Consider the following 17,799-nt stretch of genomic DNA (forward strand, 5'->3'; position numbering starts at 1 on the left):
AGTGCTGAGAAGGCAGGTTCAGGAGCCTGATAGATTTAGGGTAATAACTGTCCCTCAGCATACTGATCCAAAATGGATGCAGCGGTTCCACCCACTGTTGAAATTTCTCATCTTTTCTATGACTGAAAAACACTGCTGAACATTAAGAACACAAAAATATGCAAGTCTACCTCACTTGCAAATAGAACAGCAAAGGTGCCGTGCTGTTACAGGCTTACACTGGAGCAGTCTCTCGCTTTGAGTCACGATCTACTACAGCTACTTGAGGAAGTGGCTGTTGGAAGCAGAACACTTGAATGCAGAAGCACGGTAACCATGTCAGTATTAAAGCAAGTATTACAGCAGGTAACTTGCAAGTTCACAAACCTGTTGATTCTACTTCTTAATGTCCAATCATTGGAAAATAAACTAGATTAACTGCATCAGCATCTGACCAGCTGGAAGTGAGGAACTGTTGCACACTTGTCCTGACAGAAATGTGGCTTCAAGACACCATTCCAGACTAAGCCATCCAGTCAGAAACCTCATCTCCTTCTGGACAGACAGAAATGCTGCGATATCCAGCAAGACCCATAGAGAAGGTCTGTGTGTCTACAACAATAAGAACTGGTGTGTGAATGCCTTGGTAGTTATGGCCCACTGCTCACTGCAGATGGAGTTTTTAAAATGAAGTGCAGGCTCTTGTACTTACTGAGGGAGTTCACTAACATTTCAATTACTTCTGTTTACATTCCCTCCTGTGCTAGTGCTGGGGACTTGCTGCAGAAGCTCTATGCTATGCATGCAAAAGTTTGGGCACCCCTTGTCGAAATTTCTGTTATAGTGAGTAGCTAAGCGAGTAAAAGATGACCTGATTTCCAAAAGCATAAAGTTAAAGATGGCACATTTCTTTAATATCTTAAGTAAGATTACTTTTTTATTTCCATCTTTTACCATTTCAAAATAACAAAAAAGGAAAAGGGCCTGAAGCAAAAGTTTGGGAACCCTGCATGGTCAGTACTTAGTAACACCCCTTTGGCAAGTATCACAGCTTGTAAACGCTTTCTGTAGCCAGCTAGAGTCTTTCAATTCTTGTTTGGGGGATTTTCGCCCATTCTTCCTTGCAAAAGGCTTCTAGTTCTGTGAGATTCTTAGGCCATCTTGCATGCACTGCTCTTTTGAGGTCTATCCACAGATTCTGGATGATGTTCAGGTCAGAAGACCGAGGGCCATGGCCAAACCTTCAGCTTGCAGCTCTTGAGGTAGTCCATTGTGCATTTTGAGGTGTGTTTAGGATCATTATCCTGTTCTATCTTTTCACCTTCAGCATTTTTTTTTCCACAGATGGTGTGATGTTTGCTTCCAGAATTTGCTGGTATTTAATTGAATTTGTTCTTCCCTCTACCAGTGAAATGTTCCCCGTGCCACTGGCTGCAACACAAGACCAAAGCACGATCGATCCACCCCTGTGCTTAACAGTTGGAGAGGTGTTCTTTTCATGAAATTCTGCACCATTTTTTTTCCAAACATACCTTTGCTCATTGCGGCCAACAAGTTCTTTTCTAACTTTATCAGTCCACAGGACTTGTTTCCAAAATGCATCAGGTTTGTTTAGATGTTCCTTTGCAAACTTCTGACGCTGAATTTTGTGGTGAGGACACAGGAAAGGTTTTCTTCTGATGACCTTCCATGAAGGTCATATTTGTGTAGGTATCACTGCACAGTAGAACGGTGCACCCCTACTCCAGAGTCTGCTAAATCTTCCTGAAGGTCTTTTGCATTCAAACGGGGGTTTTGATTTGCCTTTCTAGCAATCCTACGAGCAGTTCTCTTGGAAAGTTTTCTTGCTCTCCCAGACCTCAACTTGACCTCCACCGTTCCTGTTAACTGCCATTTCTTAATAACATTACGAACTGAGGAAATGTTTTGATACCAAATTATAGCCTTCTCCTGCTTTGTGGCATCATTTATTTTAATTTTCAGAGTGCTAGACAGCTGCTTAGAGGAGCCCATGGCTGCTGATGGGACAAGTTTTGAGGAGTCAGTGTTTATAAAGCTTTGAAATTTGCATCACCTGGCCTTTTCTAACGATGACTGTGAACAAGCCATAGCCCTAACAAGCTAATTACGGTCTGAGACCTTGGTAAAAGTTATCTGAGAGCTCAAATCTCTTGGGGTGCCCAAACTTTTACATGGTGTTCCTTTCCTTTTTCTCACTAAAATTGTACAAAACAAAAATAATACACTAATCTTGCTTAAAATGTTGAAAAGAATGTTTCATCTTGAACTTTATGACTTTTGGAGATCTGTTCATCTTCTACTCACTTAACTATTCACAGTAACAGAAATTTTGACTGGGGTGTCCAAACTTTTGCATGCCACTGTATATTATTTATTTGCACTTGCAGACTTGGCAAAGTAATTTCACACTGCGTACACTTGTCAGGATTTCCTCTTAACGCTCCAAGTAGAAAAGCAATTTGACACAATTTCAATTTATGTCCAAAGTTCTACTGTCTACATACCAGTAGTTTAAGCATTAACTCAAAAATGATTGCCACAAAAATCTAACACAGGCATGGGCAAACTACGGCCCGCGGGCCATATGCGGCCCGTTAAGCTTTTTAATCCGGCCCGCAGAACTTGATGAAATTATATTAATAAACCTTGTTAACGTTTTCTCCCCACAATTCTGGCGTTTTCCCAATAGATGACGCACTCTATATACATTGACCTTTGTTGAGGTGCAGCGTATTACTCCACATTTGCGCTTTACTTTGTGACCTTGTGGCGACCCATTTCCTGGCACATCCGAACCGGCTCACAATTAGCCAGCGTTCCGGCTAAGAGAGATCGCCTGCGGGGATTTGCGAGCACAGAGCTCCGCATACCGGCGCGCTCTCCCTGCTTTGTCATTCTGCGGGTCGTTGTTGAGTTTTGGCACAGGGGACAATTGAATAAGAAGGAGCAGGACAAGTAGACCTGCATCTCCTACCGTTTTTGAAATAAAGACAGTCAGGAGGAGAGTGATGATGATAATATCTTGAAGGATAACAGAATTTTCAGTGCTTTAAAATAATAACTGTTACTATTAAAAAAAGCTGTATTTTATTCATTTAATTTCCAGTGTTTTAAAAGTCATTTCAATAAATAGCTAAATACCATGGGACTTCAAAGACAGATATTTTGTTGTAATGCATTTGTTCATTTTCAGTTGAAATTAAAGCACATGTTTTCTACATATCCCATGATATTTTATTTTCTCTTATGAGGTGTATTACCAAAACACTCCGTCCATCTGCTCCTGGTCCGGCCCCCCTGTCAAATTTTAGAACCCTTTGTGGCCCTCAAGTCAAAAAGTTTGCCCACCCCTGATCTAACAGCAATCAAAGCAGAATAGCCCAAAGCGCTGAGAACTGGGGAAATGATAAATAATTGTCTAACAACAAACAGCTCTATTGAATCATAAAACACAAGGGTAATATTTATTTTCCAATTACCTAATACAAACTTTCTTCCGTATGAACAAGCTATATAAATAAAAATCAGGAGCAATAACAAAGCATAAAGGGCGTAATATATTGAGGATTACTGCAAATAATGGCGGCAGAAAATTAGACACAAATTACATATCACAAGGTTTAACATATTTAGAATAGTTAGAAGGGAGGAATCAGTACTTGAGAACATAATGGCAGTTGAGAACTTTGACGAAGACAACGGAACACATATATAGAAACTTAAAACTAATGCACAGATAGAGACAGAACTAATGAGTCCTCGCCAATTATCAACTACCCAGTTATATCAAACCTACATTAATCCTGTTTTTTTTATTCTCTTCACATCTCAATTCCCCCTGCCAAAGATTCCATCATGCTGGGCAATTTATAGTAGTCTGACAATCTGCATACAAGAGATAGGGAAGAAACTGGAAAATACACACTGCACAAACAACATTGGAGATCACGTTTGAAATCAGGTCATTGGACCTGTCAGGCAGGTGCTCTACTAGCTGCATCACTACCTAAAGATAAAAGATGAATGATAATCAAACTCCTTTCCCTCATTGTCCATTCTCTGAGATTCATTTTATGTTCAATAGATCATCCTCTGGGATTTCAAGCCCAACCCCATTCAACACATCTTCCTTCCACTTTAAGGAACTATTTAATCTGCCAATTCATAATTCACTGCCAAGTCACAAACACAAATCTTTTTCCTTACCATGGCACCTCCAACTGGAAGGATAGGAAATATAGCTGTCTTTTTACAGACACCTTCACACTTTCCGGAACTAAAAACTCACTTCCAAGTAAAACTCCAATTTTCTTTCCCTTGCTTCAACTTTGTATAGTGTACTGATGTTTCAAAGTGCATCTTCCTTACACCTGACAAACCAAATGCTAATTGCATAACTCCTTTGCGATTCACCTCCATTCAGTGTGCAAATAACTCAGGCCAAATCACTTCACTGTCAACCAGCACTGAATGTTGCAAGTTTGGGAGCTCAGTGGAGGCACACACTGCTTATAAAAACACTGATGTTCCAATTTTCCTAAGCACTTACAGTATATTACCAGACCCTTACTGCAATGTTAGGTTCTCATGGACCTCAGCACCTAAGTGTAAGCTCCCAGCCCTTAAATCTATCCAAGGTCCACACTACTATCCCAGCATTGCCACCAAATGTCAGTGAATTAGAGCCGAACTCCATGCAGTCATTCACAGAGCATGATACATGAAAAATCTAAAGACTCCAAAGACTCAAATGTTTGTAACCTAAAAATTTAATGCCACTCATGGGCAAGGGGGAAGTACACTCTTTGTGTGTTCTATGAACAAGGAACCAGGATTGGAGCAACACATGCAAAATGCTGGTGGAATGCAGCAGGCCAGGCAGCATCTCTAGGGAGAAGCACTGTCGACATTTCGGGGTGAGACCCTTCATCAGGACTAACTGAAAGGAAAGATAGTAAGAGATTTGAAAGCAGGAGGGGAAAATGCGAAATAATAGGAGAAGACCAGAGGGGGTAGGGTGAAGCTGAGAGTCAGAAAGGTGATTGGCAAAAGGGATACAGAGCTAGAGAAGGGAAAGGATCATGGGACGGGAGGCCTAGGGAGAAAGAAACGGGGAGGGGAGCACCAGAGGGAGATGGAGAACAGGCAAGGTGATGGGCAGAGAGAGAGAAAAAAAAAACAACTAAATATTGTCAGGGATGGGGTAAGAAGGGGAGGAGGGGCATTAACGGAAGTTAGAGAAGTCAATGTTCATGCCATCAGGTTGGAGGCTACACAGCCGGTACATAAGGTTTTGTTCCTCCAACCTGAGTGTGGCTTCATCTTAACAATAGAGGAGGCCATGGATAGACTTATCAGAATGGGAATGGGAATGGGACGTGGAATTAAAATGTGTGGCCACTGGGAGATTCTGCTCTCTGTGGCAGACAGAGCGTAGGTGTTCAGCGAAATGGTTTCCCAGTCTGCATCAGGTCTCACCAATATAAAAGGCCACACTGGGAGCACCGGACACAGTATACCACACCAGCCGACTCACAGGTGAAGTGTTGCCTCACCTGGAAGGACTATCTGGGGCCCTGAATGGTGGTGAGGGAGGAAGTGTAAGGGCAGGTGTAGCACTTGTTCTGCTTGCAAGGATAAGTGCCAGGAGGGAGATCAGTGGGAAGGGATGGGGGGGGATGAATGGACAAGGGAGTCGCGGAGGGAGCAACCCCTGTAGAAAGCAGAAGGGGGGGGGGAGAGAAAGACGTGCTTGGTAGTGGGATCCCATTGGAGGTGGCAGGTTACGGAGAATTTTGCGTTGGATCCTGAGGCTAGTGGGGTGGTAGATGAGGACAAGGGGGACCCTATCCCGAGTGGGGTAGTGGGCCGATGGGGTGAGGGCAGATGTGTGGGAAATGGGAGAAATGCTTTTGAGAGCAGAGTTGATGGTGGAAGAAGGGAAGCCCCTTTGTTTAAAAAAGGAAGACACCTCCTTCGTCCCGGAATGAAAAGCCTCATCCTGAGAGCAGATGCGGCAGAGACGGAGGAATTGTGAGAAGGGGATAGCATTTTTTCAAGAGACAGGGTGGGACGAGGAATAGTCCAGGTAGCTGAGAGAGTCTGTAGGCTTATAGTAGATATCAGTAGATAGGCTGTCTCCAGAGAAGGAGACAGAAAGATCAAGAAAGGGGAGGGAGGTGTTGGATTTAGACCAAGTAAATTTGAGGGCAGGGTGAAAGTTGGAGGCAAAGTTAATGAAGCCAACGAGCTCAGCATGCGTGCAGGAGGCAACACCAATGCAATCGTCGATGTAGCGAAGGAAAAGAGGGGGACGGTTACAAGTATAGACTTGGAACATGGACTGTCCCACAAGGATTGGATGCATGTTTTTTGAAGTATTAGGTGTTTTTCTTGTGGCCTTAATTACCCCTTGCTCCCAAGTACTTATGTTATGAGATAAATGGTTTGTTAGCTTACCCATCCATCCTGATTACTTTCCTTGAGTCTGTGGTAGTTTAATCACAAGAAATTTCTTTATCTGAATACAGGTCTTCCTAGCTGAGACAAGCTTTCTTTGTACAGATTCCTGTGAACTATTCAAAATGTCAACAATTCACAAGTTGGAAATGTGGCCACAAACAGATGTGCCACATCATAAATAAAAATGCCTGTCAACCCCCAGTAACCAACAAATCTATTCCAGTGGTCTCACAAATGTTCAAGCATATGCAAGAGCTGAACACCAGTTGGAAAGGATCTGTAATACTCAATCTGTAATACTCAATTTTTAATACTCAATTTTTTGAGAGCTGAACACGAGTAGATTTCTACCTTTTTCTGCAACCCCACATGACACACTTTCTACAATTGCATTGTTATTTCTTACAAAACCATGATTTCATTTTGAAGCATGGCAGCATATAGCACTGTGTACATAATCTGTTCATAGTAGTTTGTGATTCTATTGGGTAAGGTTCTACTAGAATTTGGGCCTATTCAGGCACTTATGGAAGATGTGGTTCTTTCAGTATTGGTTCTACAAAGATGTAATGCCATCAGATATGGTTGTTCTGGACTGTGGCTCCAGTTAAGAATGATTTTACAGAGATATTACTTAAGTATAGTTCTAGAGTAATAGTGGAGTTGCGCAATATTGAGAACTACAACAAATCAGAGGAAAGCGAACTACAGAAACATGAGCAAATGATTTTAGCACATTATATATTGTATTTAGCAATAAACATGGTAAACATGGGGCACAAAATCAAGAGATACACAAAAGGACCTGCAGATAAAAAGACTTTATTTCAAGTGATCAAATTTATTAAGCAGAAGGATTAAATTTAGGCCACAAACAAGCTTTTGGTTAGCACAAGGCTTGGCAGCTGTATTAAAACAGAGAAAGGCAGAAAGTTCAAAAGCAACATTCATATCAAACATGCCTATCTTAAGGAAACTAGAGAATGGATTTCTTTTCTCTTCCAAAGAAACAGAAGTAATTCATTTGACATCTTTAAAATTATAACTGAGCATGACACAGACCAAATAATACAGCATGCAGAACATGATGTTGTAACAAAATCATAAAGAGAGCTTTATTCAGAGATGACTAAGACGTTGTAATAAAACTAAAATTGTTGGAAACACTCAGCAGGCTAGACAACATCTGTGGAAAGAGATACAGACAGTTTAAGATGCAGGACTCTTCCTCCAAATTAGGAAAAAGAGAAAACAAGTTTTTAAGACTGAGAAGGCTGGAGAGGACTAAGTAGAATAAAGGGAAAACAAAAAAAAATCAAAAAGGCAAGAGCAAATACATAATGCTGTAGCAGGAACTGTGCCAAGATCAGATTATGCTTCTTTGATTTGTAATATGTTGCTAATGGCAAGTTTATGGGAGATGAACAGTCAGAAGATATGAATATGGATGGCCAGCAAAAATGACCAGTTCTCAAGCAGTAAGAGCAAGTTACCTAAAGTTGTAGAATTCTATGCTAAGCCCTGCTGTCTGCGAAGTGTCCAAATATAGTGAGTTCTGTTAAATCCTGCAGGCTGCAATATCTTCCGCAAACTTCTGCTTTTCTTTGTAATATTGCAAAATGCCTCAGTGGAGTGAGAAAGTGTGCTAAAAGTGGAAGCTCAGGTTCAGTTCTGTGAACACCAATGCTATGCAAATGATCAATCTGTACTTCACCAATTTAGAGGACTGTATAACTTTATAGCTTTCATTCAAAATACAGAGTTTGTTATGAGGAATAGCTGAAAATAGATGTGCTTAAGGTAAACCTACAAAAGGATACATGGGTATGCAGATAAGAGGGTGAAAGAATGATGGTTATGTATTGCATTAAGTGATAGAGACATAGTGAGGGTATCATATGATGAGTCCTTTGTAATTAAGATTGACTAATGAATAAGCAATGGAAAAACAAAAACACAAGCCCAGTTATTAGTTAATACCTTCCTATACAGAGTGAAATCAGTTATATCCCCTAATATGAGGAAATCTGTAGATGCTGGAAATTCAAGCAACACACACAAAATGCTGGTAGAATGCAGCAGGCCAGGCAGCATCTATAGGGAGAAGCGCTGTCGACGTTTCGGGCCAAGACCCTTCGTCAGGACTAACTGAAAGGAAAGATAGTAAGAGATCTCTTACTATCTTTCCTTTCAGTTAGTCCTGACGAAGGGTCTCGGCCCGAAACGTCAACAGCTGATATCCCCTAATATGTTAACAACTACAATTCTTTTTAAAGATGAACCTTAAACTTATGTTTTTAAAGTTGGTTTTGTTGTCATCTTTGGAAACTGCCCTAAAGCTTCAATGTAGCATACTGCCAGCCTGGCTCAGAGGAGCACATCCTTCATCTGCAGGTAGCTTACCTACTTGAATAGAATTTGATAAAAGTCAAAGTCATACACAGCAGGAAAAAAAATCATTCAGTCCACCATATCCATGCCAACCAGATGGCATCCATTTGTATTAATTATTAATTCATTCCACAGATGTCACCTGGCCAGCTGAACATTTTTATTATTTTATCTGTAAACACAAGCTCTTTTGCCCTACACATGCCCATTCAGCTCAACCTTCTACTCCCACCAGCACTGATAGAGTATCTCTGGCAAAATACCCAGATTTACAAAAAGGCAGGAGAGCAATCTTGAGAAATGTTGGAGAGGCTCAAAAGCCAAGTCTGGGTCTATTTCCAACTCAAATAATATGCAAGTAGATTTTCAATTGATCACAAGAGGATAACAATTTCCAGGCAACACTATTCTCTTCTGCGGAGCACAGACTTGTATCTTGAAAGTTGAGGCCAGCCAAAAATGTGCTCATTCACATCAAACAGGATTATTCCCAGCTCTGCAGAAGATAATCAATGTGATATGACCAGTCCAGTTTTCAAACGAGACTAAAAATCCTAAAAACCAGAGAACAGCTCTCACTCTTTAGCCCTAAACCGGGGGTCGGCAACCTGCGGCTCCCGAGCCATTTGTGGCTCTTTCACCTCTGTGCTGCGGCTCCCTGTGGCTTTGGGAAATAATTGGTCAGTATTTAATTAAAATGTATTTTATGTTAGTTTGTTAGCTTTTGAAATGTAATTCTAAATTTGAAGATTATGGTGATCTTGTACAATCTAAGTGTGGCGACACATTTCCTCACAATTAGCCAGCATTCCGGCTAAGGGAGATAGCCTACGGGGGTTTGTGAGTACGCGTCTTTTGCAGCATCTGCGTCCATGGGGGCTGGGTTGAGGGAGGCTTAAAAGCAAGGCTGTTTAGTTCGAATAAAGTTACCTTTGACTGCAGTCTTTATTTTAGCGCTGCGTGTAGCGCTACACCGCTACAACGTGTTTTTTATCGCTATTAATATACATCACCACAGCCAATGCCTGACACCCGCCAGTGCGCGCTTTCTTTTAATTCTTCGATCCAAGGTAGGCTACCTATGTAGTAACCTTCAACCCAACGTCTTTTTTTCGGAGTTCAAAATGTTTTTGTTGCATGCAGAAATGTAATTTCGTTTTCTCTGCAGGAGTTCATCAATTTCAAAAATGCAACACATTATAGTTTGTTTATACATAGCATAAAGGCAAAAAAAACCCGTTGTATGCAGTGTTATTTCATTTTGTGGCTCCCAGTGTTTTCTTTTCTGTGGGAAATGGGTCCATATTGGCTCTTTTAGTGGTAAACGTTGCCGACCCCTGCCCTAAACTGTTTCAGACCCATATGAGAAGCAAAATATACCAATATGCATGCTCAGATCTGCTTATTTTTTAAATGACTCATTTTCAAATGATTTCAGACTAGTTAAGATACCACTGATAATTACAAAAAAAATGGAACAAGAACAAACATTTCTTGCCACAGGTTAATAGTTCCAACTGCCAAAACAAATGACATTTTAAACAAAGGATGTTATATAGTAGATTCCAGTTAACTGGGCCATCGGTTATTTGGGACTGCCGCTTATTTGGGACAAAGAAAAAAACTAATCAAGAAAATAGCCAGGATTCCCTTAATTTATTTGGGACACTATACCACTTAATTGGGACAGGAAACTGCTAGCTCACAGTTTTAACTGGCATCAGATGCATGCACTTGTATCTGTTAGACACTACACAGTGCTTAGAGCAAACAGGACCAATCTGGTGCAATAGTGGAAACGTGAGCATGGAGTCAGAGGAGATAGAGGAGGTAGTTAATGAATACTTTGCTTCAGTATTCACCAGGGCAAAGGACCTGGCAATCGTAGGATGACTTACAATGGATTGAAAGGCTTGCGCATATAGACATTAAGAAAGAGGACGTGCAGGAGCTTTTGAAAAGTATTATGTTAGATAAGTCACCGGAGCTGGATGAGATATACCTAAGGCTACTGTGGGAAGTGAGGGAGAAGATTGCTGAGCCTCTGGCGATGATCTTTGCATCATCAATAGGGACGGGAGAAGTACCAGTGGATTGGAGGGTTGCAAATGTTGTTTCCTTGTTCAAGGAAGGGAATATAGACCACGAAATTATAGACCAGTGAGTCCGACTTCAGTGGTGGACAAGTTGTTGGAGAAGATCCCAAGAGGCAGGATTTATGAGCATTTGGAGACACATAATCTGATTACGGATCGTCAGCATGGCTTTTTCAAGGGAAGATCATGGTTTGAACATGACTGAATTCTTTGAGGAAGTAACAAAACACATTGATGAAGGTAGAGCAGTGTATGTCGTGTATATGGATTTCAGTAAGGCATTTGATAAGATTCCCTATGCAAAGCTCATTCAGAAAGTAAGGAGGCATGGGATCCAAGAATATCCTGGTTTTTTGGTTGAGAATTGGCATGCCCACATGAGGCAAAGCGTATTTGTAGATGGCTTGTATCCTGCATGGAGGTTGGTGGCCAGTGGTGTTCTGCAAGGATCTGTTCCGAGACCCCTCCTGTTTGTGATTTTTATAAATGAGCTGGATGAAGTTGAAAGGTGGGTTAGTTAAGTTTGCTGATGACACAAAGGTTGGGGGTGTTGTGGTTAGTCTGGAGAGTTGTCAGAGGTTACAGTGGGACATCAATAGAACTGGGCTGAGAAGTGGTAGATGGAGTTCAACCCAAGTAAGTGTGAAGTGTTTAATTTTGCTAGGTCAGATTTGAAGACAGAATATAGTATGTCTTGGCAACGTGGAAGATCTGAGAGTCCTTGGGTCCGTGCCCATAGGACACCCAAAGCTGCTACACAGGTTGACAGTGTTATTAAGAAGGCAAATGGTGTGCTGGCATTCATCAACTGTGGGATTGAGTTCAAGAGCCGTGAATTAATGTTACAACTATACAGTACTCCACTTGGAGTACTGTGTTCAGTTCTAGTCACCTCACTACAGGAAGTATGTGGATACTATAGAAAGAGTACAAAGGAGATTTACAAGGATGTTGCTTGGATTGGAGAGTATGCCTTATGAGAATAGGTTGGGTGAAACTTGGCCTTTTCTCCTTGGAGTGATAAGAGTGAGAGGTGACCTGATAGAGGTGTATAAGATGATAAGAGGCATTGATCATGTGCATAGTGCATAGTCAGAGGCTTTTTCCCCCAGGGATAAAATAGCTAACATGAGGGGGCATAATTTTAAGGTGCTTGGAAGTAGGTACAGAGGGGATGTCAGGAGTAAGTTTTTCCCACACAGAGTGGTGGTTGTGTGGAATGCACTGCCAGTGACAGTGGTGGAGGTGGATAAGAGACTTTTAGGTACATGGAGTTTAGAAAAATAGAGGGCTATGTGACAGGGTAACTCTAGGCAGTTTCTAGAGTAGGTTAGATGGTCGGCACAACAGTGTGAGCCAAAGGGCCTGTAATGTACTATTGATTTCTACGTTCCATGTTCTATGAAGTTGGCGAGTAATAACAGCAAGACAATTCAGAACTCTCTTGCTTACTGTGGTTTGAAGCATTCAGGCTTGGAGATGCCAGGAACAGCTAGGAGTGAAAATTAAACAGAATCACTACTTCAATTTGGGAACTACAAAGAATCTGAAGGGATCAACAATCATCTTGAACGTTACAATAAATATTCAAGGTTTGGAGAATGCAATCATTGAAAGCATTATATGAAGGCAGTCCATTATTTGTGCTAGGGGTCTACACTGATTTGGTATTACTTTGATGTCCAGCATCTGCAGATTTTTTTGTTTATAGTACCATAGTAGTATTGGTAGTGTTCTAATTTGTTCTGTATTTCATTTAAATATGTAATGTGTTACTCAGTTAAATAGTAGTTTGTCTTTTTTTAAAATATACCTTTTCAACTATATTCATGAAACCAGCTAATTGGAATAGCCTCTTAATTGGGGCAAATTGTATTGGTCCTGATGTGTTCCAATTAACCAGAATTCACTGTATTATCCTGTAGTAGGAAAGGTAGTGGATAGATCTTTTAAGCGTATTAGCATCACACCTGAATCACAAGTAGCACTCTGAGTCAAGGTTTAATTTATTATCAAAGTATAAAACTCTGAAATTCTTCAATTCTCTGGTTAGTCATGAAATCAAGAAAGAAAAGAAAGACAGCATAATCATCAACCCCCAAATCCCTCCTCCCTGCAAAAAAAAACAAACACAATGGATCAGGCACATCAACACCCCCCCCCATCCCCCTCCCTGCACAACAAAAAAACAAGATCAGGCAAAAAAATCACAGAATATAAAACCGTAAAGACTGGGGAAAAAGTCTATAGTCATTAAGTCCACATCCAAAACGCAACACTCTCTGAGCACAGCGACGGGCTCTCCCCTCTCTGGTACACAGCAACCGACCAAAAGGCAAGCAACTAGCGCTCACCCTCTGCACTCACTTCAATGGTTCAATCTCCCTCGTCACTTTAATTGCCAAACAATGGAAGCTATAATCGATGAAATGGAGCCAAATACTGGCTTGGACCCCGTCATGCAGCCTGCCCATTATGCACACTTCCACTGCCTCCCAGAATCCTCTCAGACTGCAGAACGCTGGAATACCCAAATGATCTCCAAACTTCCACACTCGCCTTGATGTATTAATCACCCTCATTGCTTTAAGCAGTGAACAACGGAAACTATAAGCAGTGAAATGGGGTCAAACATTGCTCACGCAACATCCTACCATGAGGTTCGTTCACACTGCCTTTGCCTGGCAGAATCCTCTTGGAGACTGCAGAGTGCTGAAGCACCCAAACCCTCTCCAAACAGCAAAACACAGGCTCCAATAGTTACAGAATTACATTCAAGATGAGAAACAAATATTAAAGACATAAAAGAAGTGTAAAAGATGGGGTCATGGTCTATCCAGAAGATGCTGACCAAAGGAGTGTTGTACACAGGTACCATCTTGATCAGAAGTTCGTATATTCAAGATACTCCAAAGAGGTGCATGCACACAACTTTCAGCTCAGAGAAGCATGGTGCTTGCCATTACAGAAACCAGCGTTTAGCTAAGACATGAAGCTGAGCTCTCGACTGCAGACTCAGTGGTGCTCATCATTAATGGTACTACAAGAACTGGTAACTTGTGCCCTGGCCGATGTTTACCTCTCCAGCAATTTCAATGGAAAAAAATTCTGGCCACTTTCTCAGTTCTAGTTACTTTTCTTAAAATGCTACAATGACACCACTTAAAAGAACCCATTGCTGAAGTGCTGAAAGATATAACACAATCAGAAAAAGCACTATTACATTTTTCCCCCTACATTACAGTCAGATGTCTTAAGACCAATGTAAAATTGAGTAGGATTAAAAAACACTGTAGTCGGACACACCTTTGAAATCTGAGGTAATTAATTAAAGACAGGGTTTGCCAGCACCAGTTGGGGGCACAAAGAACACTCAGCACAGAGACAGGCCCTTCGGCACATCCAGCCCGTGCCGAGCCAGTCCTATCAACCTGCACCCAGACCATAGCCCTCAATAGCCCACCCCTCCAAACTTCTCAAACACAGAAATCAAAATCACATCCACCACTTGCACTGGCAGCTTGTTCCACACTCCCACCACCCTCTGAGTGAAGTTTCCCCTCATGGTCCCCTTAAACATTTCACCTTTCATCCTTAACCCATGACCTCTAACTGCAGTCTCAGCGGAAAAAACCTGCTTGCATTTACCTCATCTATACCCCTCATAATTTTGTATATCTCTAAGAGGGGGTGATTAATAAGTTTGTGGCCTAAGGTCGAAGGAGAACTCATTTTCTACCTTAGGCCACAAGCTTATAATCACCCCGATGCGTGAACGTCAAACTTCTGCATAATCACTTAGAGTTGAACTGCATGTGCATGTAATGAGAGCTGTACAACTCATCTCCTTCTACCTTAGGCCATGAACATCAATCACCCATGCTGTGGACACTTTCTACAGGTCAAAGATCTATATGCTGCACGAGCACTGGACTAAGTGTATAAGTGTAGGAGGGGACTATGTTGAAAAATAAGTGTGCTCGGTTTTCTAAAATTAAGTCCTTCTACCCTGGGCCACGATCTTATCAATTACCACTCGTATTAAATCTCCCTCCAAGTCTTCTACATTCTAGGAAATAAAGCCTATTCAATCTTTCCCTGTATGTAACTCAGGTCCTCCAGCCCCAGCAACATCCTTGTAAATTTTCTCTGTATTCTTTCAACCTTATTTACATCTGTCCTGTAGGTAGATGACCAAAACTACACACAATATTCCAAATTAAGCCTCAGGAACATCTTGAACAACTTCAACCTAACATCCCAACAGTGCTCATTACTTCGATCTACGAAGGCTAAGGTGCTAAAAGCTTTCTTTACGATCCTATCTACCTATGACTCCACTATCAACAGATTATGGATTTGTATCCCCACACCCCTCTATTCTACCACACTTCTCAATGCCCTAACGTTCACTGTGTAAGATCTATCCTGGTTTATCCTCCCCAAGTACAACACCTCACACTTTTCTGCGTTAACTCCATCTGCCATTTTTCAGTCCCTTTTTCCAGCTGGTCCAGAACCCACTGCAAGTTTTCATAGTCTTCATCACTGTCAACAACACCCCCAATCTTGGTGACATCCGCAAATTTGCTGATCCAGTTAACCACATTACCCTCCACTGATACAGATGACAAACAACAAAGAACTCAGCACAATCCCTGCGGCACACCACTCATCACAAGTCTCCAGTTAGAGAGGCAACCATCTAATATCACTCTCTGGCTTCTCCCATAAAGACAATTTCTAAACCAATTTACTTCTTCATCTTGAATGCCAAGTGACTAAACCTTCTTGACCAACTTCCCTTGAGGCGCCTTGTCAAGGCAAGCAGTATCCACTTCCTTGTTTTCATCAACTTTCCTGGTAACTTCCTCAAAAAACTCTAAGACTGGTTAGGCATGACATACCATGCACAAAGCCATGCTGACTATCCCTAATCAGTCCTTATCTATCCAAATCCTGTATATTCCAGAGTATAAGCCGACCCCCCCCCCCCATTTTCAAGGTTAAAGTAAGTGACTTTTTCATGTTACCTTTGTATAAGCCGACCCCTTTCGTACAGGTTTTTGATTTAACCAGAAAAGATCACAAGATCTCACATGCCCATACTCAGCTTTGCCAGATCTGGAACCAGGAAATTTTGTGAACCGGTACTGCTAAGAAAACAGGCCTACACATTGTAGAGCGTTATAAGCAAATTCTTAATAAATAAATCAGGGAGGGAAATTTTGGATTAGGTCTCCAATGGTAAAGAATCCTCTGAAATGTAACCCCCGCGAAACCATTTAGCGTCCATCGTAATCTCGTTAAAACATAACACGGGGGTGGCGGGATCAGTACATGTACTCAGTATTGAGTTTGTGACCACCATTCACAAAAGATTAAAACAAATGCGATATGATGCTGGCTTCAAGCCAAAGATTGTTGATTTTGCTAAAGGAACGAATAATTCTGCAGCCCCCTGCTAAGAAGTTTAGTGTAAATGAGAAACAAGTGAGAGAATGTAGAAAGGCAGAGGACACGCTGAGGGAAACGCCAAAGATGAAATGTGTAAGCTGCGGGAAAACATGCCAGTGGCCGGAACAGGACGAGAAAGTTTTGGAGTGGGTGAATCACCAGCGATCATCTGGATAACATCGTTACCAGAGAAATTATTTGAAATCAAGCATTGAAATGGGCCAAAAAACACCGTGAGGTCAGCAAAAATTTCAAAGCTACGCAAAGTTAGCGCACCCGATTTATGAATAGACGTGATCTTGTGTTGAGACAAAAAACAAAAGATAGCTCAGAAAATTCCTGCGGGGTGTTATTGTCTATGTTCAAGAACGCTCCTGGATGGACGAAGCAGGTTGCTTGAAGTGGGTTAAGGAGGTGTGGTGTCGACGTCCGTTTCAGGAAGGAAAAGTCGCTAATTGTCTGGGACATGTTCAAAGCACACTTGTCAGGTGAGACAAAAGCAGCATTGAAAGCTGAAAATATGGACACTGCAGTCATCACCGGTGGTTTGACGTCCGTGCTCCAGCCACGAGATGTGAGTTGAAACAAACCATGCAAAGAATTCATGCATCGACAGTGGAACGAATTTGACTCAAAAATCAGCCAATAAATATAACCTGTCTTCCGTGTATTCATTTTTCCAAAGTTGGCACCCTCTGTATACACCAGCCTCCTATTTATAGGACCAAAATTTAGGGCCAAGTTCTCGGCTTATACACCGGAATTTACGGTACTTAAATATCCAGTCCCTTAGAATACATTCCAATAACTTTCCCAATACTGATGTTAAGACTGATTGGCATATAATTTCCTGGCTTACTCTTAGAGTTTTCCTTAAACATAACAACATCAGCTATCCTCCAATCTTCTAGCACCTCACCCATGGCTAAAGATGCTTTTTCTGCACTTGCCTCCCACAAGGTCCAAGAAAGCACATTGTCAGATCCTGGGGATTTTTCCACCTTAATTTGCTTTAACTAACACTTTCTTCTCTGTAACCTATATAGGATCCATGACTTCGCTGCTGCATTGCCTCACATCTACAGACTATGAATAGCCGTGATCTACCCAGTAAATACAGATACAAAAAAAAATTTAAGATCTCTCCCAACTCCTTTGTCTCTATGAACTCTGGTCTTCCAAAGAACCAATTTTGTTCCTTGGTATCCTTTTCCTCTTAATCTATCTGTATGTAATAACCCTGGTTTAAGCCATGCTTTGGGCACTTCGTACTCTGCAGATCTCTTCAAAATGCAAATCTCTACATAAAAAGTGCTCTTTTAATTACATTATTTAATAGAGTATTTCACTTTTGTTGTTCAAAATAAAATTTTAATTGATTACTAATTTAGGC

General features: G+C 41.4%; 1 protein-coding gene across 7 annotated transcripts in view; it reads right to left on the bottom strand.

Moving 5' to 3' along the window:
• ippk (inositol 1,3,4,5,6-pentakisphosphate 2-kinase) overlaps positions 1-17,799 on the bottom strand; it is a 113,668-nt gene that overhangs the window by 81,008 nt on the left and 14,861 nt on the right. The window lies entirely within an intron of this gene.

This window comes from Hypanus sabinus, chromosome 19 (genome assembly GCF_030144855.1).
Source record: "Hypanus sabinus isolate sHypSab1 chromosome 19, sHypSab1.hap1, whole genome shotgun sequence".
Lineage (NCBI taxonomy): Eukaryota > Metazoa > Chordata > Chondrichthyes > Myliobatiformes > Dasyatidae > Hypanus > Hypanus sabinus.